Genomic DNA, 25,081 nt, shown 5'->3' on the forward strand with positions numbered 1-25,081 from the left:
TTCGAATGAATACCGCCTCAACCACCAGTGTACTGTACGTATGAAATGGAAATTATTTTGAATTTTCTGTGTTTGTTTAGTTGATATTTCAAAAGCTCACTCTCTCTCCCTCTCTCTATCTATTGAAAAACGAAATTTTCGTTCACCATAATCCGACTGAAATCCAAACAAAGCCGATCCAATTTGCATACTTTTTCGAATGAAAAGAGTAAAGTAAAGTGGGCCAGAGGGAGGAAGAGAGAAAGAGTGTGTTCCACGAACTGCATGTGTACAGGCATATTAATAAATTAAATGCATTTTGACGAAAAGTTAATGGCTGAATGAAAGCCGAATTTTCTTGCAAATCTTGCACACACACACACACTCTCTCCCTCTCTCTTAAATGCTCCTGTTCTCTATCGCCTACTCCCACCCTCGTCTCTCAATCCGTTCACAAAACACATACACACACATACGATTCAAAATGGATTTTAAAGTGAAGCGTTTCAAGTGCATATGCGACAGGCATAAAGATTTATCATTTAAAATCCGAAGTCAGCATGAGTTAATTAGAAATGTCATTAACGATGCAATTGTTGCCATATCATTCGACAATACAATTTTTTTTCTCCTTGTATTGCTTCGAATACGGTGGTTGTATCGCGTAAAAATAGTAACACATGAAATAAATCATTTCTCCCCTTGGTGCTGTTTTCTATCGAGAAAAATAAATTGCGATTCATGGCAGCGCATGTTAAAATATGGAATCGAATCGAACTACTGAACCACACCAGCAAACCGAGTGAAAAGAAAAAATATAAATAAAAACAAATGGTTTTAAAACATCCGTTGAAAATTTGAGCTTTTCAACGCAGCTTCATTGAATTGGAAAAAAAAAGGTGTCAAAATGGAAAATTGCTTCTGGTTTTGATTCGAAAATTGTAGTGGCATGGATTTGAATTAGCAAATACATTCGGTGCGGCGGTTTCGGAATCAAGGGAATTTATTTCAACTATAGATTGTTGCCATTGATATTCATTACAGTGTAATCACAATGTTCGTCATCGCACACCCTCGATTTCACCACACACGCGCGCAAACAATGTGTAGTTTCATTATGTCTGCACATCATTTACAGATCTACGATCATTTAGAATGATTTGCTAATGATGAAAGGAGAGAGAGAGAGAGAGGCAGCGAGAGCAAACGAACGCGTATACAATAGATCGGCAAATAAATGGAAATGAATGCGTTTTACGATTGCTTGTGAATTCCATTAACACATAAACGGCACATTTTCCCCGACGCTAAATTGCCCATACACTGGGCGAGGATACATTAGTTTTGTACATGAAAGAGACACAGGAAAGTCAATGGGTCACCTACATATGCAAAAGCTTTCATTCGCATGACGCACATCACATTACGCTGGCAACGAAACTATGAAATAAGAAGCGACGATGGGAAAAAAACACGCAACAGAAATAGAAAAGAAAATGAAACCAAAGGATATGGAAAACAAAACATCAATTAAATATTCATGAGCAACACGATTCGAAGCAATTGTACGTACGTATAGATTGTCACGGGTTGCATGGGGACTACTAAACTATATTGTGATTTTCATTTTACCGGAATTCTGCCATTCATATATGTCTTCATTTTACGCCATATCCTTCGAAATGAATGCTTTATGATAAAAAAAGTCAAATGAAGTTGAAAAATGGAAGGAAATCACAGACGCAGACACACACACACATGTTTGGAATCATGCTGGGACTGCATGTTCTAATTGATTCCATTGTCGTTAATAATACATTGATGTTGTACCTACAAGCAAGCATCACATTCTCTCTTTTGACTAATAATGCGCAAGGCATTAGCGTGCCTCACACTTTGGCTTAGAAACATGAAGTGTATGCCATTCTCGCTCTTTCTCACTTTGTTCTGTACCATACAGATTAGACGACGACGAAAGCGGTACGCATTTTTGTTTTTCCCAAAAATCCAAATTAATCGAAACTTTGTTGTTGATAAACAGTGCTTGCATGTGTATGGATGGCGGAAAAGCAGTTGGCAAGCACGAAGGCATGAGCAAGCAAGCATCCAGTATATTTGCTTCACAACGCTCTGTCGGTTGCTTTATTTCTGATTACCGCATTGATTAAGTTGAAGATTCACTCCTTTTCTTTTTTGGCTTGTGAACGAAATGTGCTCTCAGTGTGCACGATGATGCCGTTTAATTACGTTGTATATTTTGAAGAAGCGACGCAAAGAAGAAGAGAGGGGAAGAAGAGAGAAAGAGCGACTGTCTGAATTGATTGTGTTTTTCTTAATGTCGTTACCATGTCATCCTGTCTACCGTTTTCTTGATGGACTATGAATATAAAGATTCAATTTTCTGAGCTGCCACAACATGATAACAAGCTTCCTATGCTTACGTATCATAATCAGTTTTTGTATGCGAATCGGGTACAGTTATGATGATGTATCATTACCATAGAATATGTTATCTAGATGCAGCCAGCCAGCCAACGTAGGCCACGTGTATGGATAAATCAACAAAACGATACAATTTAGTCGAGTTATACTGCTCGTCGACAACGCACAGACACACACACACACACACACACACACACATAGATAGAGAGAGACACACACGTGCTCACGTTTCAAATCGAGCTCATGAAACTCATCAAAAGCGTTTCGAGCGTATGCTTCAGTGAGTATGCTTTGGCAAAAGCTTGTTATTGGTAACATTATCATTGCCTGTTACTGCTATTGCTGCAACACTTGTGGTGCATAGCATTTGCTCCGAAAAAATTCGTTCGCGTATTTGCATTCAATACATTTTGAATTGGTTCAATTCCAAATTAGGATTGATTTGTTGGTCTTAGTCTCACGGCCGAGAATACACACCGACTTTTCTGATCCATTTTTTTCTCTCAATATATTCGAAGGAATCGGGCGCTAAATTGATTGATCAAATGCCATTTTGTTAAATGTCATTCAATTTTCCGAGTTGATTCTCCTGTCGCATTGTCATCACATAAATAACCCCAGTTTAATTTACTTCCTTGTGTTGCTTGTGATGCCGTGCATTCAATATTTACAATCATTAAGTGCATAAACATTTGGAATATATCTCCATTGAAAATGGATAGCCAAATGTTGGAGGGAAATTTGTACTCAGTTCAGATAGAGACATGATTATACATGAAATGAAAGCGATTGAATGGAACATGTAGCGAAACAGCAGGCGAGAATGTCATCACGTTGCATAGTAAAAGATGTGTGTTTATTAGAGTCTCGGGTAACATTGAATGCGAATAGATTCAAGCAAACAGGACAATAGACATCATGGGTTATCCATGAAGCGCTCATTCGCTCGCTCGCTTTCTTCAGTCGTTTGAAACCGAACAACGTTGTCGTCTTAGTTTCTTGTGGCAGCCCTCAGCCGTGCCACAAATATGATTATATGTTGAAAGAGAAAACAAAAAAGCCAAATAGACGTTTATTGTGTGTATGTGTGTGTGTGTGTGTGTATGTGCATTTGTTTGTTTTGTATGCTATCTTCAACAGTTTTATTTTTCGTCATGTTTCTTTGATTTTTCACTGTATATCCTTTTCGCTTGGTTGGTGTGGTGCGTATTTTTGGTTTTTTCTTCGGCATACTGCATACTTGTATATCATTTATGAGTTTATTTAAAGGCTTTTGTGGTAATGGTTCGGTTCAGTTCGGTTCGTTGTGTGTGTGTGCTTTTAATGATTTCATCATCGCACTCCAAAATGCAAAGGTTCCTACCGAGACCACATTTTACATTTATTCGACTTCGAAAATATAATATACACAACAAAGAGATAGATACACACACATACACACTGGCACACATGCCAACAGTCTTCGATAGAACAATCGCATGATAAGCTACACACGGAAAAAAAGGTATGTTCAGCACACACATATATGAATGGGCAAGCGGAATAATGAAACGTAATTCTGTTTTTAAATGAAGTGCCTCTGAGAAAAATTTTCAGTAAAAAAGCCCCACAAAAATATTGTCTGAATAAGATTTTCATACAAATTTTTATCAGACAATATTTTTGTGGGGCTTTTTTACTGAAAAATTTTCTCAGAGGCACTTCATTTGAAAACAGAATTACGTTTCATTATTCCGCTTGCCCATTCATATGTACACTGTTCAAAGAATGATTTTGGCGCTAGAGTCGACTTCGCTCTTGCTTCTTCAAAATCACACAACATTGAATATTTTTACCGCATAACATTCTCTCTCTCTCTCTCTCTCGCTCACACACATTTTGCCATCTTTGCTGGTATTACATCCGAGTTGCTTATTGTTTCCATTTGCCAGTTTCACTAGCTCATGTACACACAGAGAGAAACAGTGATCATATTTATTGACCAATAAAACGTAATTACGTTGAAAAAGCATTCCGGTGTGGTGCATTTCCATGTACAACGGACGATTACTTACTTTCCTTTCATACTGGATGAGTTAAGTTTAGATATTTTTGAAAATTTGTCAGCGCATCGTACATAGCAATGTTCGTTGATGTGATGGTTGTCATTTGATCTCATTCGAACACCGCTTAACACTTACGTTTTTAAGTAGAAATGATGAGTAACTGCCAACATTTTCCACACCTAAAATTTTTCAGTGTGTTTTTGGCACATATTTCAACTTGCTTTTTTGTGGAACAATGTGAATGCTTTAAAAACAAATGGTATGCTTTGGTAGACATGGAATTCTTCATCAAAATGAAGAAAAATGGCCACAAAACGTAAAATGACACATCCAGTGCTTAATTCGGTAAATCATCGACAACGCAACACACACACACACACACACACACACACACACAGCTTGATGTATTTGCTTGATTGCGTGGTGTTTTTGCATACGTGAGGTAAGCATTTAACACAGCATTTACTCAAGTAATTGATGTACACAATACATATTCGCATTACGGTTACAATTGAAAAACCTCTTGACTACAAATACACACTTGATGAGAGGGCTCAAATGGTTCGTCGTCGGGTATTTGAACATTGTGGAACCGCCTTACATTGAGCCACAATTCTCAACAATTCTATTACTCTCCGATGTCGACACACACTCCCTCACTCATGGCTAAACACCGGTACATGAAGAGAAGTTCTCGAAGATGGATAATTGCTAACAAAAAGGACGTACACTTTTCAAACTATTCGAACAAAGTTTTCTACAAGCATTTACGCAATTTTCAATTGTACGCCCCACTCTCTCTCTTTCTCTCTCTCTCTCTCTCTTTGCCTTCTTCCGTTTAAAACTCTGACATGTTTTTCAACATTGCACACATTTTAGCTTGAACAATAAATAAAGTCTTGTTAGTTTTGTTCATTTCTATGAAAATAAATATAGTTTATTGTCGATAGCAATATTGTCTTCTTTTAACATAATTGAAACTTTTTCCACATTGTGTATGTCTTGAGTAAATATGGACTGTAAACCGATTTCTTGAGATAAAAGAATTTCATTTCGTTCAATGAATTAAGTTTTGTTCATGAGAGCGAGAGATAGGAAGATAGAGATAGAGAGTGTGTGAGGAAGAAAATAGAAGTCAATAGCAGGTTGTTTGAGTCATCAACCCATATGGCACAGTAATAAAGTTGCCTTCAATTTTTATTGTTCAAAATATTTATTGTCTTATCTCAAAATACGATCGCAATACGTTCACTCCATGTATCGACATATTTTCAGTTACTTTGAAAACCATTTTTAAAACCTATTTTACACATGGCAGCCATAATTGAACGTTGGACATGTGAATAAGATGCATATATAAATGACCATCGACAATTTGACCGAAAAAAAAATCCCACCTGGCTACAGAAGCCAGCAGCCGATGGAAGCAACAGCCGCAGCATTTACTGTTACATTGGGGTTGAAATATTTATTCCTGCATTCACACAACATTATCATCAATGTAAATTGTTCTTTCAGTACACATAGCCACCGCCAGAGTAAATGTCGAACTATATTTCCAAACGGATTGCATACATAGATCTCGAGCACAAGAATGTGTGTGAGAGAGAAAGAGGATACGAGAGTAAATGAGAGTGCGAGCGTTTGCGGCAGCAGATACAGAGAGAGAGAGAGAGAGAGAGAGAGAGAGAGAATTGGGTCTGCCTCATGGCCATATGTATTGAATCTCTTTTGTTTCAATTGTGTATTTGCTCTGTGCATGCATCGGCATTATGCACAAAATTGACTTTGTACTCTCGTTCAATATTGTTTTTTCTTTCTTTCTCTCTCTCTCTCTCTCTCTCTCTCTTCTCTCGAACTCCCTTGCATCGGATTTACATCGCATATAACACAATTTACGGTTTACATTTTATAGTTGGAACATACATTGGAATTAATAAATAAATAGATGTTGGATACGAGAGTGGTGCGTGCAGCTCTCGACAAAAGCATTCTATTTTAAGAACATATATCATTTTCCATTATCATGTTCAGTGTGGGTTTTTCTCCCTCTCTCACTCTCTTCTTTTGTCTCATTGAAAATGGAAGAAAAAACGTAGTATTCTTTTATGGCATACGCCATTGGGACATTTTGCAGGTGTTCAAAACCAAGTTTTAAAAAAGAAACCTTAGAAAATTGAATCTACGCTCTTTGTTGGAAAAATAAAATAAACAATATCAACATCCGTACCACAAAAGTCGTTTTTAATCCAACTCTCTATTGACTCCGTTATTTTTTTTTCATCTTCTTCTTTCGTTTTATTTTAAATTTCTGGCTATAAACGTTTAGAAATGATTTTAAATAACAAAATGCGGAACTCAAACCCAAATGCGGAACTCAAACCCAAATGCGAATAAATAATCTCTTGAAAAAAATGTTATTTAATTTTCATATATTCAAAGTAATCCTTCGGCGCGCATATCCGATATCGGAAGATGTTACAAGTTTTCAATTTATATCTACGTTTTATGAAATTCATGCTGAGCCGCAGACACACCGCAACAGACAATGCTTTCAATAAATCAGCGTGAGCAAGACAGTCGTGTGTGCGTGTGTCAGTACTTGTGTTCTAGTCGTTTCATCGTTTAAATGTTGAACTTCAATTTCACTATTTGATTATTGTCTTTGAACTAAATTGTTTAGTCTGTCAGTCATTTGAGTGTTTTTCCTCAATCGTGTGCCAAGTACGAAACAATAGCCAAAGCACATAGCTTTTTCATTACTCTTGCTCTCGTCTCTGTGTCATCCGCTGTCTCCCTCTCTATGTCTATCTCACATCGTGATCGCATCCGCTAAATTGCGTTGCAATATCAATAACACGAGCATTTTGTTTGTGGCGCACAAACAAACATTCAAAATTAAATTAAAAATGCATCAATGGTGAGTGAGCAAGCGAATGGGGTGCGGGCTTGATATCGCGCACACCTGGCACAAACGACACAGAAAGCGACATAGAGTGTACAACTTTAGCAATAAATAACATAATTGTATTTGCTCGCGTCGATTCAACGATTGAGCATTTGTTCGATGTGGCTACTACAAATTGAAGTCCGCACCATTATTGGTGCAAAATAATATAATATTATGTCAATTGGATATATGTGTGTGCGCGCGACTTGTATGCATACATTGTGCACACAATCAACCACTTTGATAACAAACAACGGCTTAATATATTTGTATATTTTCAAGTGACAACGCATTTTCCCTCTTTCTGATATTGAGACACATGGCTGTATGATTTAGTTTTTCTTTTTTCTTTTGCCCCCACTATTGTCAACAACTTGAGCAACGGCTTGAATGCAAGCGGCTGTGCAATACATTGTCATTGAATAACGACCAAATCTAAAAGTGGTTGAGTGAATGTAATTCTTCGTTTTCCTCGTCTTTTCTCTCTCTCTTTCTTTCTGCTTCTTTCGCCGTTTCGCAACAAGTTGCGCACGTGTTTCCTCGAATTCGACAAAATTTATGTGAATCAATTTTTATTTTGTCTGACATCGAAATGACGCCCGAAAATGGCATTTTCACGATGCCCATGTTCATTACCATGAATTCCAAAAATAATATGAACACGACGCTACCAATCAAACCGAAACGTACCCATGCCAACAATAAAAGTAATTAAACATGTTGGAGTTACTGTTACTTAGATATGATTGCCTTTTTCGATAATTAGGCAGAACAAAAGTTTTGTACTAAATGATTGTTATTATTAGTGTTCGATGTTGTTTCTATCGATTACAATCGACTTCCTAATAGAAAGTGGGCCTCAACACAAAAATCACCAGTAACATCGAAAACTTTGTGAAAGAGTATTGGTTGAAAGGGAAGGGCCGCGTAGCCAAGGTTTCTATTTGCCTTCTATTTGCCTTATTGAATATTAATAATTACGAATGAGTACACGATTTCTGGTTGGTCGTCGTTGACATAGAAAATTGGAGCTTTCAAGTTTTTCTAGGGCAGCAGCAGAAGGAGATATAGAATCGTTGATATACGGTGTTTCAATTAAAAACTGTTCAAATGAAAGTTAAATGATTTTAAAAGTTTATAAAATATTCACGAATTTTCCCACGGCGAAACACAAGAAACAAGAAAGAGAAAAGCAGAAGAGGAAGACGAGAAAGAGAGATAGACAGTGAAGGAAATCAGAAAGTAGGAGAGTCGATTGGTAATGATATATACCGTGAAATTGGACTCGTTCGAACGAAATCAATAAAACAAAATGACAATCGAAACGCCGCTGTAAATGCCCCAACCGTAAATGAAGTAAAACAACAACCCGCAACTACCAATCACACACAATCAATATAAAAAGGAATGTGAACTTTTTTGTACGGCTTTTTTTCTAACGGTTTTCTTCGTAGCGTTTTCTTTTTTGCGCCATCGATTTTATTTTAATGTGATGATATTATGTAGATGTGAAGAAAAAAGTCGATAGATGACGAGGACGGTTGATGGTTATTATTGTTGGTCTGGTGCACGTCAGCAAAACAGGCGAAGTAAACGAAATGAAGGAATAAACGAGCGCGGTCAAAAAAATTAAGTTTGTGTGTGTGTGTGTGTGTGTATGTACTGTGTTAACTCGTTGTCGAGAATAAAAATGGAAATCGAAAATCTAAGCGACGGGCGACGACAAAGCTGCGATATGTATATGGTACATACATAGGGCGGCTAGCATTCGCTCTTCTACCGATACTACTCAAAGGCCATTCAGAAAACAATTTATTTGGCATTTCGGTGAATGTGTATTTCACAGCAATTTCAGAATATGTGATGGAATTTTCATGTTCCATTCAGAGCAATAACAGCAAAGAAAAATCGACACGACGAGAGGAAGAAGCAAAAGAGAAAGATATGTGCGATGTGTTTGTTTGTCATGGGCATTCGCAATACATATATACATCGAGAGATAGATGTGCGATTGTCAAGTGCGATGTGTTAAGATTCGAACATCAAGTCGAATATTCCGAATTTTCCGTAAGCAAAGCAAAGCAAAGCAATACGAAGAGTGAGAGACACACAGATAAAAATTGCAACAACAACACCATTCACGTACGGGAGCATTTCATACATTTTCTCAATCGAGACCGATGTGCGAGACAACAACAAGACGAAGAACATAAGCAACGAAGAAGGAAAAAAAATAACAAAAATAACGAAATGTGTCAAGTATAAGTTGAAGGAAATGAGCGGCTCGTACAGACGCCTGGCGTGTATACAATCAGAGCGCGCGCATGGGAGACAGCGCAAACGAGCGATCGAACGTCCGACCGACTCGATCCGGTAGTGTGAGTGTGAACAGAGATACTATTCAATACATGCAAAATGAGGCGAAACATCAAGTCCGACAGCACAAACGTCTGACAGACATGAATATCGAGAAAGAGACAGCACCAACCGAAGAAGCAACCGTCACCAAAACCAACAACAACAAATCGGAACTACGAAAATAGCGCCAGCGATTGGGCTTACGTATGAATCCTGGTGCCATGTAATGCCGTTCTTCGTGCCTATTCTCTTTTGATTCGATTTCTTTTCGTTTTTTTTTCTCTGTCTCTCTCTGTGTGTATTTCGGTTCTCTGTTCGTTCTTTCTTTTCTATTTTCGTGCTGTGCTCTGCGCGCACAATTAATGACTTGACCGTTTGTCTATTTGTACGCGTACATAATGGCAAATTGACGAAACGGCTTACGTAGTCAATCGCCAAATATTAAGCTGAAATCAAATAGAGTGATTTGTTCTTCCTTTCTTTTCTTTTTCATTTCATTTCAAGAATCGATGCGTGCGGTTTTCTCTTCTATCTCCTTCTTGCCCGTTCCCATTTTTCAAAGCGGTTTTGGATTTTTGTTTGTCAATTTCGGCGGCTTTCGTGATAATTTCCAATATTTGCATCGTCGATGCCAAAAGTCAATCAAGATGATAATGATGATTGAAAGTTGGGCGCTTATTATCGTCCCTAAGTTAAACATTCAAACGGTTGCCGTATTCCAACTCTCACAACCAATAAATGCGAGAGATAAGATCGAGTTGTTCGGAAAATACAAAATCAATTATAGAACTATTCTAGCCAATCAACATAGATGAATGCGGTGGAAGCGCGACGCACACACACTAATGATGCCTGACATTTTCTCTCTTCCACTTTGATCGGCATCAACGATTTACTTTTCCGTTGTTTTTTTTTTTTATTGTTTACTTTTGATGATAACTTCATCAGTTGAAACTAACAAACCGGCCATTTTGCATGAATGAACATGAACGAATGGTGTGTATGTGTGTGTGTGTGTGTGTGAGCGAAATGTTGAAATCCAACTAACTCTGATCTAGAAAACTTTGTCCATTTCATTATTAATTTGCAACGATGGCAAGGACGACATCAATAAATCAAAACGAACGAAAAAAAGTACGAAAAAAATGAGCATTTACTCATAGTTTATTGAAGTTGACAGGAAAACTTTAAGAGTTGAAATTTAATTTCTTTTCAATGAGCACAAGCACTCACACAAACAAAGCCTTTCCATAATTTCGATTTGAAAACATTTGTTGTTTGTCTTTTCTTTACCTTCAAGAGTATTTTCCCCGTATTTTCCGATTCAACGATTCTTGCATATTTTTCTTTCTGATAGAGCGCTTGTTTTTTCCGCTTTCTCCTTTTGATTTCGTGTTGATCGATTCTGTTTCCGTTTATAAGAATTTCGTTTGTCGAGACAGTTGGTTTATATAGTTCAATTTGAATAATTATCTCTCATTTCCATAAGGACGATGAGCAATGGCGACGGCGAAGACGATTACGGCGACGTTGACGATGGCGGCAGTGGTAGCGTTAGCGACCTGTGGCAGTTCTTGCCCCTCACCTCGCCCATAAACCAATTAGACTAGCGTCTATCAACATCATTTTTTCCATAGAAAAAATATTCATAATTCTTTCAAATGGAATTTCATTTTGCGTGTAAAGCAGAAGCGAAAAAACAAACAAAAAACGACCGAAAATTCTGTTTACTAATTTTTTTTAATCGCGGTGTTTATGGGTTGTATGTGTATGTATTATTTCGTCAAGGTTTTTTTGCATAGTTTTCCGACGGAGAGCCGAATGAATTTCGTTTTTATTTTCATTTTCACTTTGGCATTTGAGTAGAGCTGACATACACACATACACTATCGTTTTATCCTATACTCGTGTGTCTAGTCTATGTGATTTCGAGCACAAACGAGAACAGATAAAGCTCACGCAAACATATTAATATATTGTGTATTGTGCTATCTGATGATGGTAAATGTTGGGCACGTCGATTTGTTTCTGTTGTTGTTGTGGCACATGCATGCATTTTTGTATGCGTACATTTCATTTTTCGTGCTTGGAAATCTAGCGCGGAAGCACATGATTAAACGAAACGACGACAACGACGATGACTGCGAAAAAAGCATGTATGAGATTTTCTTGTGGAGACAATAAAGAAACATTAATAGAAATTGACGATTTCATTTTATTGCTCATTGTTATTGATTTTTATTGCGTTCATTAACTAGATCTATTGAATCACAAAACGCACACCGCCTGGGCGCTCGCTCCGCATTTGATTCTGTTTTTTTTTCTGCTCGGCTCTGTTCAATCTATTTCCGCTTGAAATGCCAACGCCACACGAAGCACAAAAACCATATATACAGTGAAGCACAAAGCGATCGTTTGATATATTTATGCATTTCATTTGATTTGTCTGTTTTCATCGAATGGCATTTACATTGGTCATTATGTGCGAAAGAGCGAAGAAGGGAAAAAAAGGGAAAATAGCGATTGTAGCGATCATATGGGATTAGAAAAGATTGACCTACAGACGCAAAGTTGAACATAAATTAATGAAAATGTGTGTACGTCCGAAAAATGTTCGAGTGGTATGGACAGTGGGCACACACACATGACATAACGTAATCTATGGGACAACGAACAACCGAAGAGGAAAGAAGAAATGACGACAACAAACAGTGACCGTAATGACGGACGTTGCTAAACAAATGTTCGGCGTGTATTTCTGGTTATATGCCTTGTTTCAACCGAAAAATACCACCGTGTGCAATTTTCAAGTTCATGTAAATTGGAAGACATTCAAATATTGTATGGCGTGCGCGCACCGCTATGCTATCTCATTCGCTATATATATATATATATATATATAGACACACGCATAGAAAATAATGTGTTGTGAACATAAATGATCATCAGCCATAAAACTATCATTGTGCGAGAATGACACGAGATTAAATGCTTCAAATACAAATGGGAGTGCGAGTAAGAGGGAACACATCCGTTTTTCCTGCTTCACTCATTTATTTTACTTCACGTTTACGTTTTTTCATCGTCGCATTCGACGATGTCGTTTTTGTTTCTTGGTCAAATTCTATTTTCGTGTACGTTTCGACGACTCATACATTCACTATACATCGCACATATGTTTTTCACTCGGCGTGATGACCGAGAAAGAGAGACAACTCTGTCGTGAGAGAGAGAGAGCATATTGACTATGCATATGTATACGGGTGATTTATGTTTGGCAGTGTTGCTCAACGCACATCGCTCATACATAATGTATTCAGTGTTTGTCTCAATTTTCGACCAATGTGAGAGCATCGTTCATCTTTTTTTGCCTTCTTCTCTCGTTCGGTTGTTCCTTTAGTTTGGCTTTTCGACCGTTGGGAAAGCCGTCGCACACACACACACACACACACACACACACTTGAACGCATACCATATGAACATGCCATATTACCCACTTGAGACACACAGAACAGATATCTTTGGCTGACGTGTGGCATATAGGTATCAATGTAAGGTAATTATTCATACATTTCCAACCACGGGACTTTTGAAACTTTGATTTTGCCCCCACAACCGAACAATATTTATTTAGACATGTGCGTGCAAGCATGTGGTTGTGAGTGAGCCGTTTGACACTAATGAAAAATGCCAGATCTCTGGTTCTCTCTCTCACATTTTACTGCCCATAGATTTACACATAGACACAGTAAATTCAATTCATTTTCAAATCAAATATGTCAAAATAATCAAAGAATGGGTCGACTGAAAGTTTTATGGGTCTTCAAGTGAAAATTGAGAGCATGCTCACCTAGAACAAGAAAGGACAGATATGGAGGATGGGAAGAGAGAGCAAGCGAGAGAGAGAGAGAGAGAGAGAGAGATAGAGAGAAGAGTGTAAAAACTACAAAAACTTTTCGACAAGAATATAATTGTGTTAGTGCTTCGTCCATATTTTTGAAGGGTTTATGAATTCGAATTTTATCTCTCCTTTAAAAATTTCGCACACACACAATCAGAAAGGGAATATGAATTGCTGTTGATATGCGCAACGGAATATTCAATGATGTAGCACTGCCGATAGTTTAATGATCTCAATCAAGAGCGCTTTTGCTACAGAACAAGGTAAGTGCAGTTGATTAATGAATATGATTGCATAAGGTTGCCCTATTTGATAGACAGATTGATTGATACGGAATCTGTGAAGTTTATCTTAAGTAACTAGCACATTATGTTGCATCTTAGGTTCGGATATGTTTGTATATAAAAAATTGTGTATGTGTATGTGTATGTGTATGTCAGCGCCGTAGCCAGGCCGGCGCAATGGGTGCATTGCACCCTCCAAAAATTTCAAAGGTGCAACAAAAGAAAAATTTCGATTTTGCACCCTCCAATTTTTTTTTCTGGCTACGGCGCTGGTGTATGTGTATATATACGTTTGATCCGGAGCAGGGTGCAACAGCCATCAGGACGCAGAAGTTGAAAACAAAGAAGCACGATGATTGGTTCATAATTTTTCCCTTTCTTTCTATCTATCTCTGGCATGTTTCATTATTAAAGTGCTCACGCCACCATCTTCTTCATTAGATACATTGGTGATTCGATCGAACATGAGAAGAGTAGCAGAAAGGACAATGGGAAAGAAAGAGAGAGAACAAGAAAAATACGAGAAGAAACATAGCGAGAGATAGAGAAGAGTGTATTAAATTGTCGTAAATGTAATATAAAACCACCATCAGAGAGCACGGAATTTTGTTGGTATTCTATGCGGAATGAAATGTTGCCAGTGAGTGTCTTAGTAGGAAAATAACAAATTTGGAATGAAAGCCAGCCGACCGATGACGAGAGCGATGTGGTGAAAACGAGCGGCGATGGTGGTGGCGGCAGTGGCAGCAGCGGGAATTTTCGTAGCTTACATGTCAAGCCGAGCAAGTAAGTGACACAAACAGACAGAGAAAAGGAGTTAGGCAGAGCCGATCGTTTGTCGTACAAAGACACCACCTTAAAATATGTAGACAGTATTTTATGCTAATATTGTTTACAATCTCTCAGCAAATTTATGTACTTGACTACGAGCATATAAATCAACATTCTGACACATTTTTCGTTGAACGAAGAAAAACCGTTTTGTTGATTCACTTTCGTGAACAGTTTTACTACTATGGGCTTGTTATATATATGGTATGTGTTTTTTTTTATTTAGAAGAAGGCGAATAGTAACCGTTTACTTTCACAAGATAAACATGTGAAGAAGAACAGTGAGCGAAAAAGCTCAGTTTAAAAAGCCAATGACAACAACAACAAAAAATGTGGAAAAACGCACCGAAATTCACATAAAAATAAAAACAATCCGAACATTATCTTTTACGATTATTCCAATGCTGTTACAATTCGACCGACCGAGGCGCAAACAATCCCAACCGCATGAACTAAGAAAAAGACGAGAAAAAAACAGCAGCAGCAGCAACAACAACAACAGCACATATATCCAATGCCGAATAGAACACATAAAACTGACGCCGTTCACTTCTCTTCCTTTTCTCGTAAATGTAGTGTACGATGATATGTGAGCAGCGACCAGCAGCCAGCAACAGCAGCAGCAGCATCACGGAGCAACTATCAGCAAGTCATTGAAAACATTGCCATTGTGAATTATTTGAAAAACACGCCAAAAACACACACACACACACACTTACACAGAACCAAATAACAACATGAAATGGATTGCAAAACAAAAGTTTGTGGTATTGAACGTAGATTGATCTACTTGCCGATTGCCTTGAATCGAAATCCTGGCTTCGGCACTGGCATCAGCAACACGCCGGCATCAAAGCGTCTTAGCTTTCTGTGTTACTCCACATGAGATAAACAGACACACACACACACACACACACACAGAGAGAGAGAGAGAGAGAGAGAGAGAGAGAGAGAGAGAGAGCGAGAGAAACACACACAAAATGCCGTAGAAAAAAGTGCAATGTTTTTTCATTGAGCAAAAGATGCGACACAAAAAAAAGAGGGACGAACCACAAGGAAGAGTCGACAAGTACGTTGTTTACCAATCGCAAATATACGGTTCAAGTTAACTAAAACGTATTCTGAAAACACACTAACAGTGTCGTTCCCACATTCGACACACACATAGAGAGCGAGAAACCGACATGAAGGAGAAACAGAGAGAGAGAGAGAGAGAGAGAGAGAGAGAGCGATTTTTGCAGAGAAGAAAAACAATTTATAATAACATTATAGCGATAATCGATACACTTCGCTACAATTGGAACGAAACTCAATATGTGTGTTACGTAAACATTTCAATTCATCAACAACAATAACAATAAACGAAAGAGAGAGTGTGTGTGTGAGAGAGAGAGAGGGCGACTGACGAATGAAGTATAACGATAAAATGGAGGTGTAACGTGATGGAGGTACGAGAATGCTGTTTAAGACGTAGTGATAATAGCAACCGGATCGATCAAAAATGAGAACAAGAGACATGAACCTTTCAGCACTTCAACTTAAAAAATAGAAGAAAAAACGAAAAAGAACGAATGAGTTAACGAAAATAATATAAATATCGAATTTTATCCGACCCAAATCCACTTACACGTTGTTCTCTCGTCTTTAACTACCACTATAGCTCAACGCCTCTTTGTCTCTTCGTCTTTCTTTCCCATGCACATCGAATGGGATATCTCAATGTGTGCGTCGCATTATATCCAATATCACAGTGAACATGAAGCGGGACAAAACAAACACACAAAATGTACAAACAACAAAGAACGAAAAAAAATGGAGAAAATAAAACAACAAAAGCAGCCATACTACCACTAACATAGGGAATTGTGTGACAATATAGTCAAACAGTAATACTTCAAACCGACAAAATCTACGTCAATTGCGAATGGTTGAATGTGGAAATGGGAAATGAAATAGTAACGAAAAGACATACGACAATGGTCAGTGTCAGAGTCGTGGATGATTCTCAGCCAAGCTAAGCCCTCAGCAGCTTTACCATACAATTCAACGATGATTATTTTATTTGAACGATGAAGAAATCGGAGGAGTGGGGGGGGGTTAGTATGGATTCGAATGAAATGGCGAGATACGATGAACTGGCAAATGATACACAGAGGACTAGACCATGGTCGCACAACACTCATAATCAGTATCATTAAAATGAGCAAATTATGAAGACATGAAAAAGGCTCACACGTGGGCGAGCGTGCATTTGCGCTACAGATCACGCTCATGTTCCGTCCAGAATGTTGCGTTTGCTTGCTTGTGTACGCGAGCGAGCGAACGCGCGCCTGAGCACTTGACAGGCTTGACTCATGATCAAAGTAAACGAAATAAGCTACTCAATTTATGTTAAGCTCACGTATACACATCGATTCGCTTGATTATTAACCATTGACGCCCCGAAAACAGTGGAACAGTCGCGTACATATATAACATCAGCTTCATTCGTCTTGTTTTTCCCTAGCTTTCCGCGTATAATCCATTATAGAGCGCGCTCAGGCACAGTCTCGTGCAGCAATAATTTTTACTCAAGAGAGTTACACTTGTGTGTGAACTGACAATAGAGGCAATGAAACGCTCACGACATACACTGGCCACGAAGCCAAAACAAAACAATAAACGACTACATGTTTTTATGCCTCTGGTCGGTTAGCTGGATAGATCAGGCACGCCAAAAAGGCTACACACATCTCACGCGGAAAAAGAAGGAAGAAAATGTAGCCGTTTATTGATTCCAATGAATTCAAGTTGGGTTGTTGTAAGTTACAACTTGTAACTTTTACTTCTTAGATAAAAGCGCGCATAAAAATGATGTTATGCTCGGAAAGTCGGAAAATTTTCGATCTTTTTTGCACAGCACTCAACAAACTTCCATACATTCGAAACCGAATCGATAGACGAAATGAATATGAATGACTTTTCGCATTCAATTACTGTCGACGAAAAGGGAAAAGAAAAACGGCTTGTGATGAAACTGAATTAAAGGCGAAAATATTTTAATTTTGTACGAACAAAGTCGTCATCGTAAACTCGTCGTCGTCGCTGTCGCTGCCTGACTCAAGTGATAGATTTCTAACCAAACATTTGCAATTAAAATTCAAACGATGCGCTAAGCTCGCCCGACGAGAAATTTGCGGAATATCGCATTGCGACTATTCTACGTATAGTCGCAATACGAAAAAGTCCGTCGAACGCAGCCAACTTCACGTTGGTTGTACGAAGTTTCAAGTCGAAATATCACACTCGATTCAGTTACAACTTCACATTTATCGCAGCGCGAATAGTCGCAGGGTATTCAGCGATAACATTTTGCGGCAACTTTTATTGTGGATACCTATTCGCATTGCGAGTATCCGCACTCAAAAACGGATATGCGACGGATAGTCGACGTACACCTATTTCACCGCAAATTTCTCGTCGGGTCGTGTTGTTCTTTTTTTTCGGTTTGAGGTGTGCGTGTGTTGCCTTCCACCCCACATATACAAATCCACCAAGGGCTTTCCGCGATGGAAGCGCACAAGTATTACATTTCAAAGCTCCAGCCATGATCTGACCTAATTTGACGTTCATTGTTCGAAAAAATGGCCACTTCATTAAAGATGAATCGAAATAGAGTTCAAATGATGTTCGCATTTGACTGTAGCGACAGCATGTATAGACACCACTGAACTGAAGATGAAGATGGAAGTGCGAGAAAGAGAGAAAGAAAAAAAATTAAGAAGAGAAGATGAGTGAACCGATGTTATACTGGCTTAAATTATTAGCCTTCGCTTGTGCGAATTCATTTCAAGTTTTGGCATGGTACTAGTGATTTATGGCTGTCTCTGCTTGTGATTAATTCAAACTGGAAATCGCTGCATCATTGCTGTTGCTGCCGCTTTGACTTTCCCTCCCGAAGACGGACAAAAAATGCTTGCCATCAAGTTTCAAATTAAATACATATTTTTATGTACGAATAACAAATTTCTGAGCCTGAATTTTCCGCTCTCCTAGCTCTTACTTCTTTCTGACTCCCACACACTCGCTTGCTCGCACTCTTTTCTTTCGGTTTGAGTGGCGCAACAACCACCAATCCAATTCAATCCAATTCAACACAAATCAACTTAAATGAAAGGATCAATTTTTTGTGTGTGTGTGTGTGTGTGTGCGCGCTTCTTTCTTTTCTGTCTTTGTTTCGACTTTCAATCTTTCTGCGTGTCTGCGGATTCTTCGTGCTGATATTTTCTACACTTTTCTTCTCATTTCGATTTTGTTTTTGTTTTGCGCTTGTGATGAGGTTGATTCTTCTTCTTTTTGTCGTTGTTGCCGTCGTTGCCGTCGTCATTGTCGGTGGTGCCACGAATTCGTTCTGATATGATTTCAGGACGACGAATTTCAGATGTTCATAAGTCACTATGCTCTACAGAAATGTGTACATGTGTTTTATTTTTCGATCACATCACATCCAGAGGAGGAGAGAGAGAGTGAGAGAGGGTGAGAGCACGAACAAATGAGTTTTGTGACTTTGTAACACGCACTGAACTGCATTGACGCGACATCCAAATCGGTTTTGACAACAAATGCTAAATCAAATCGTTTAAATGCATGGCAAAGGCGAGATAGCGACAGAGACAGCGTTTGTGCGCGTTGTGTGATTTTCAATACACGACAACGATATTTTAATTTGTTTATATGTATTTATATTTGATGCGCGCACATAGCACACATATCCATTTGATGAGTGTGACATCGACATCGGCGACAATTTGTTTTGTCATTGGATCATGACCTTATTAGTGCGTGCATGCGTGCGTGAGAGTAAAACAGAGAAGCGGCATGTGGTCACACGGGGTGGGAGAAGAGTGGTGAGAAAACCTTAATTTATGTTAAAGGATTTTCCAAAATCTTACACCCTTTGCAACTGATGGCGGCTGATGCCACACCGAGTCACCAAAATTAACCATTTAAAAAAAAACGGGCGCACACACAAACACACACACCCGACTTTTTCAATTCAATTCGTGTGCTGAAAACGCTGAACTTTATTTGTTGCCTGCAGACACACCACTCCGTCCGTATCCATGCATCGCATCGAATCATTTCGATTCGTAATAAAGTAGCACCTTTATTGAAAATGCGCGTCATTGTTACTTTAATAAAGTGATGGACTATTATCATTTCAGTTTATCTAGTCTAGACCATCGAGATGGTAGGAAAGAATATAAAGGAGAGAAAAAACCAGCTGTTGTAAACGTAAAAATCCAACAATCGAGAGTGAAAGTGGTGAAAACCGCTTAACAGCAAAAGCTCTTTCTTCATGCTTTTCTTTTCATATTGGCGTTTTTTTCTCTCATTCGGAGGGAAAAATCATCCACAAAAAAAGGTCATGGAATTGAGTAAAATATGCGTCTGATATAAGTCTCAGAAGAAGAGAAAAAATCCCCATCCATATTAAAAGTTGATGATAATCGCAAAATCTGTTTGTTGAAGTATTAAAAACATCGGTTTTACTTTAATGTTCGAGGGAACGAATGAAATTTTTGTTTGAAATATTCCATTTTTTTTTCAACGCTACTGAAATACGTTACAGTTTAAAAATTAAAATCAAGCGGTTTTAGTTGGTATGAGGTTTGTGACAGACAAAAACGTCGGCAACAATAGCCGAAAAGGATTCCAAACGGGATATCCAACAGAAGAGACTAGCAAATTGAAAATGAAGCACACAGAGAGGAGAAAATAACAACGCAATAAGCATGGATAATGTATATTGTTGTTATTCGTTATCGTAAAATAGGAGAATCATTTTCCTAATAAACATCATTGGTATTATTACACGCGCAAAAGGTTTCAATTCGCTATTTCCATTTTTGATTTGTGCTGATGTGAGACTCACGGTATGTGTACTCACTGTGTGTGTGTGGCTCACCCAGAGAGCAAATTTCTGCTACAATTTTTAGCTCCATATATTAATGTCGATGATAATTTTTGCGTACTGCGTGCGTTTTTTACACGCTCTCTGTTCAACCTTAATCGAGAAATATGGGTTCGTTATTATACGAGCGGAAAAGAATGGGGGGGAAAAAATTATGAAAGAATTTTAAAGCACATCATTTCTTTTCTCGTTCGCATCAATTGTATGATGTGGTCGTTTTTTTTTCTTTTCTTTTTCATGTTGTCGACAAACATCGTGCAAATAGCCAGAGAAAATGAAAAGAAATTTTAAGTAATTCAGCAGTTTTCATTTGGGAATATTTCGAGGCCAATCCGATACATACAACATATATTGGCTATTATACATACTGAAATTAAAAGCAAATGTGTTTCTAACTCTGTCTCTCCTCATCTCACTCTTTCTCTCTCGTTCTCGACGATATTTCGCGAATATTTCGCCCGTGAAATCTAAATAAACAGAGTGCTGCTGAGAGAGAAGCGGGAGAGAGAGAGAGAGAGAGAGAGAGAGAGATGGGCAAAGCAACGAAAGAAAATTACGAGACAAGAGAATAACGAAAACGAACAAAACAATGAACGAATAGCTATTGCTAGAATTTAATGGATTTCCGCTACTACTCAGCTCCTGTTATTCCGATAAATCTCATCGTCGATGAATCTTTGGTATTTTTATCGTTCATTTGTGGAACGAACGATGGAATAGAAAAAGACGGAAAACACACACTGATTTTACTTGATTTTGCATTCCATACGAATTCTTTGCGAAATGTGTTTATCTTTGTATTATTTAAAAGCGGACAAATTTCAAATTCCCTTTTTTGTTTATTGCAATATTGAATGTACACAAAGAACTCGTTCTATAATTTTTTTTCCGTGAAAATGCTTGACGAACCAACGAAAGCTGCACAGCGAAAAAGATGAAATATTAATTGCAAACAAAAAGTCCAAAGACAAGACGCACCGAGGAGGGAGACAGTGACATACCGATGGAAATGCTTATATTTATTAAAATGAGGATAGAAAAGTAAGCAAGCGTCCAATCCATTACATTTATTGTTGTGCGTTTGCCGACTAGATGGTTTCATTTTCCAGCGTTCCAGCGTTCCAGCGCGTATATGATGGTGTATATGTGTGTCGCCGTTGGCTTTTCGGATAAAATCATATCGAATTCTTTTTCGGCTCCGGCATACACATTGCCGTCAACCACTGTCTCTGCAACCAAAAAAAAAATCATCACTGAAAAATGATGGCTGCCACTGTTGCCGTTGATTTTGGTGTACTGTGTCAACATTTTTACTTATCTCTCAACCGTTCTCACTCTTCCTTTTGCACTTTCACTCTCTGAATCACGTGAGTTCTTCTCCACTATCTCCCTCGATGCCTTTTCATGTTTCGGTAAACAAGAATGTGATCTTCGAGAGTTAAGCCAAATACCAAACAGAAGGCGAGCACCAAACTTGATGACAAAAACAACACCGACAACATTTTAATACAACGAAAGAAAGATTAACAATGTGAAACGAATTAAAACCGCACATGCCGTTCACATAAAGCCATCCACGAAGTGAACAATGGGGATGAGGTGGGCAAGAGTGTAAAAAACGTAGGCAATATTGGAGTAAGAAACAACACGAAGCCAGTCAGCCAGTCAGCCAGTCAGCAAGCAGAAGAACAGCTGAGTAGCTGGCCGCTTCATTCAGAATGCAGCTGCAAGACCAATGCTCAGCGGGCTGTATACGTATCGTATGGCCTAGAGCGATCCAGACCGAAACAATGACGACAACAAATGAAATGGAAATCTCAAAAGTGATTCGGAAACAGACACCATGAAGAAAAAGAATGAAAACAAAAACTGAATAGGAAAATTAGAGAGAATAATTGAGGCAATGCATCACATGGTGTCTTAAATCCAAATTTCCATTCTTGAATACCACCATCGCCGCTGCCGCCGCTGCCGCCGCCACGCACGATGAAATGAAAACAGTTCACGTAATTTTTTTTTCCCCGTCTTCTTGTTTCCATCTTTTTTGGACAAAAGAAATAGGAACACGACATAATTAGATAATCGCACACGCATCGTTAGCACAAGGATCGTTGAGTTTCGGGTTAACAAAAACATGACATCTGTTTCGCTCTCGCTCTCTCTCTCTCTCTCTCTCTCTCTCTCTCTCTCTCTCTCTCTCTCTCAATGAGACTCGCTTTCTGTTATTCGCTATTTTCAGAGCGAACTTCCTGAATACGAACTTTACAATTATATTGCATTGCGCAAAAATGTTATCGGTGTCGTTGTTGTGACATGAACAGATTGTAATTTTGATTTAATTTCTCACGTGCACTGATTTTTCGTCACTAGACTAAATCCTTTTTTCGTTGTGCGTAAAATGCAGAATACACCGTCGACATGGTTGACACGGAAAATGGCAACGGAGGTTGAGAAAAGAAAAAAGAACGAGGAAAAATATGTTTCGCCCACCTTTTACAAATAACATTGCGAATACTGATAACTTATTCATGATGCGTAATATGAATCATTACGAAACCAATTTAAATAATGAAACGAAACACGAATATCATTTTCGATCTGCTCATTAAATCGGTCGGTTGAAAGATTTGAAGCGAACTCAATTCGCGGAATTTCGAATTACAATCAGTTTATTTTTTTTCCTACTTAGTCGAATTCAACACGAATAATACATGACTTTTATCCATCTGCTTTTGTTGATCTTTTTCTCGACAGAATGGAGACTTATTCAAATTCCTTCTTTTTCGTTTTTTTTTTCTTTTCATTTAATACCAAAATTCACTGCAAAAATGTTCATCGTTTCATATTCCATCAAAACACTCAAAATTCAAATATGTTTTTCTCTCTCAGGGTTTGATCATCAAAGGAAAAACGGAAACCAGATATTTCCACTTGAGAGTAATTGTGTTTTGGATTTACCTTTATTGCTTCGAGTGGGCGAATCAAACGGATTTAAGTTGATATTGCACAATTCCTCGTGTGTGTGCTCCTTTTTCCGTTGGAAATAGAGATTTTCCGTGATGGCTCAATATCGGTGATGATGATACTACAGGGTGATCGGTGATGATGGCAGCTGGTGCTGATGCTATCGTTGTCCGGTTTATTGATAACGTACACTAACCGCAGAAAAGAAATAGGCAAAAAAAACAATCTTCACTCACACTGTAGGTGACCGAGAAATAAACACGCGTTTAATTTGTTGATTTTAACTGATAAATTTTCGACGACGAAAAAGAATGAACACACTCAATTAACAAACGATTTTCGCAATGTTCACTTGGATGCTGGTTCGATGTGAACGCAATGGTGACCGTTTCCGTTATTCTTTTTGCTTTCACACGCTGAATGTGTGTTTGTCTTTCAATTCGATTATTGTCTAGCTATAGCCAAACTTTAAAGTTGATGGCATCAGCATTCAGTTCGGAACACTGACGGACGCTTTTGGTATGCAATTTTTCGTGTTTGAAAGTGATGAAAACTTCGTGTTTCGGTTATGCGATTGGTTGATTCGGTGTGTGTGTGTGTGTGTGTGTATTCTCACTTGTTTGGCTTTCTTTCTCTCTGTTCCGCACAACAATTTGTGATATTTGCTCTCAGTGATTTGAAACTTTTTTCTTCTATTTGTTGGTTGGTTGGTTAGCCTTGGCTTTTTTTCTCTTTTCTTGACGATCAAGAAATTTTAACGAACTTTTCTGCTAAAATCACTTTTCACACACTTCGATGCACTTGGTGCCAAACCGATCGAAAATTGTACGCCACCACAAAAAACGAGAGATAAAATAAACAACAATGAAGCTTTCGAGTTCGAATATTTCACGGGTTTATCACTTAAAGACGGTCCGGATTCATTAAACGACAATTTAAATTTATCTTCTTTTTTTAAAGTATGAGTCTGTGTTTTTTTCGGTTGCTCCTGTTGGATTCTGTAGAAATTGTTGAGTTTAGTTAAAAAAAAGAAGTGAAATTTGCAATAGGAATTAGGCTATATTAAGTGTGAACGGTTCATGAGCTTAAATAGCGAGTCCTTTTTTAATTGGAGCACAAATGAAAACAAACAGAAATGTATTTGACTTATGAATAACGGCATTTAAAATTCAAAATAAGAGAAGATAAAAAACACACACACACAACAACAACAACAACAATAACGATTCGCTTCTGACTCTCCGAGTGTTGTGTCGATCTCCTTGGTGCGTTCCGAAGTTCCTTTCACCTTTTTGGTTGGCGATGTGCTTATTCTCTATTTCACAAACGCTATTTGGCTTGCTTTCCTTTTTCAGCTACTGTCTGTTTCTTGCT

The 25,081-nt window shown here is 38.2% G+C and overlaps 1 protein-coding gene across 1 annotated transcript in view; it reads right to left on the minus strand.

Moving 5' to 3' along the window:
- LOC129577409 (receptor-type tyrosine-protein phosphatase U) overlaps positions 1 to 25,081 on the minus strand; it is a 134,538-nt gene that overhangs the window by 109,106 nt on the left and 351 nt on the right. Inside the window, exon 2 of the mRNA XM_055464375.1 lies at positions 23,702 to 24,705. The gene's annotated coding sequence lies outside the window, so the exon portion shown is untranslated. The remainder of the gene's footprint in view (positions 1 to 23,701; positions 24,706 to 25,081) is intronic.

Source organism: Sitodiplosis mosellana, unplaced genomic scaffold, assembly GCF_009176505.1.
Source record: "Sitodiplosis mosellana isolate CC-2019 unplaced genomic scaffold, AAFC_SMos_1.0 Smas_scaffold_6197, whole genome shotgun sequence".
Classification (NCBI taxonomy): Eukaryota; Metazoa; Arthropoda; class Insecta; order Diptera; family Cecidomyiidae; genus Sitodiplosis; species Sitodiplosis mosellana.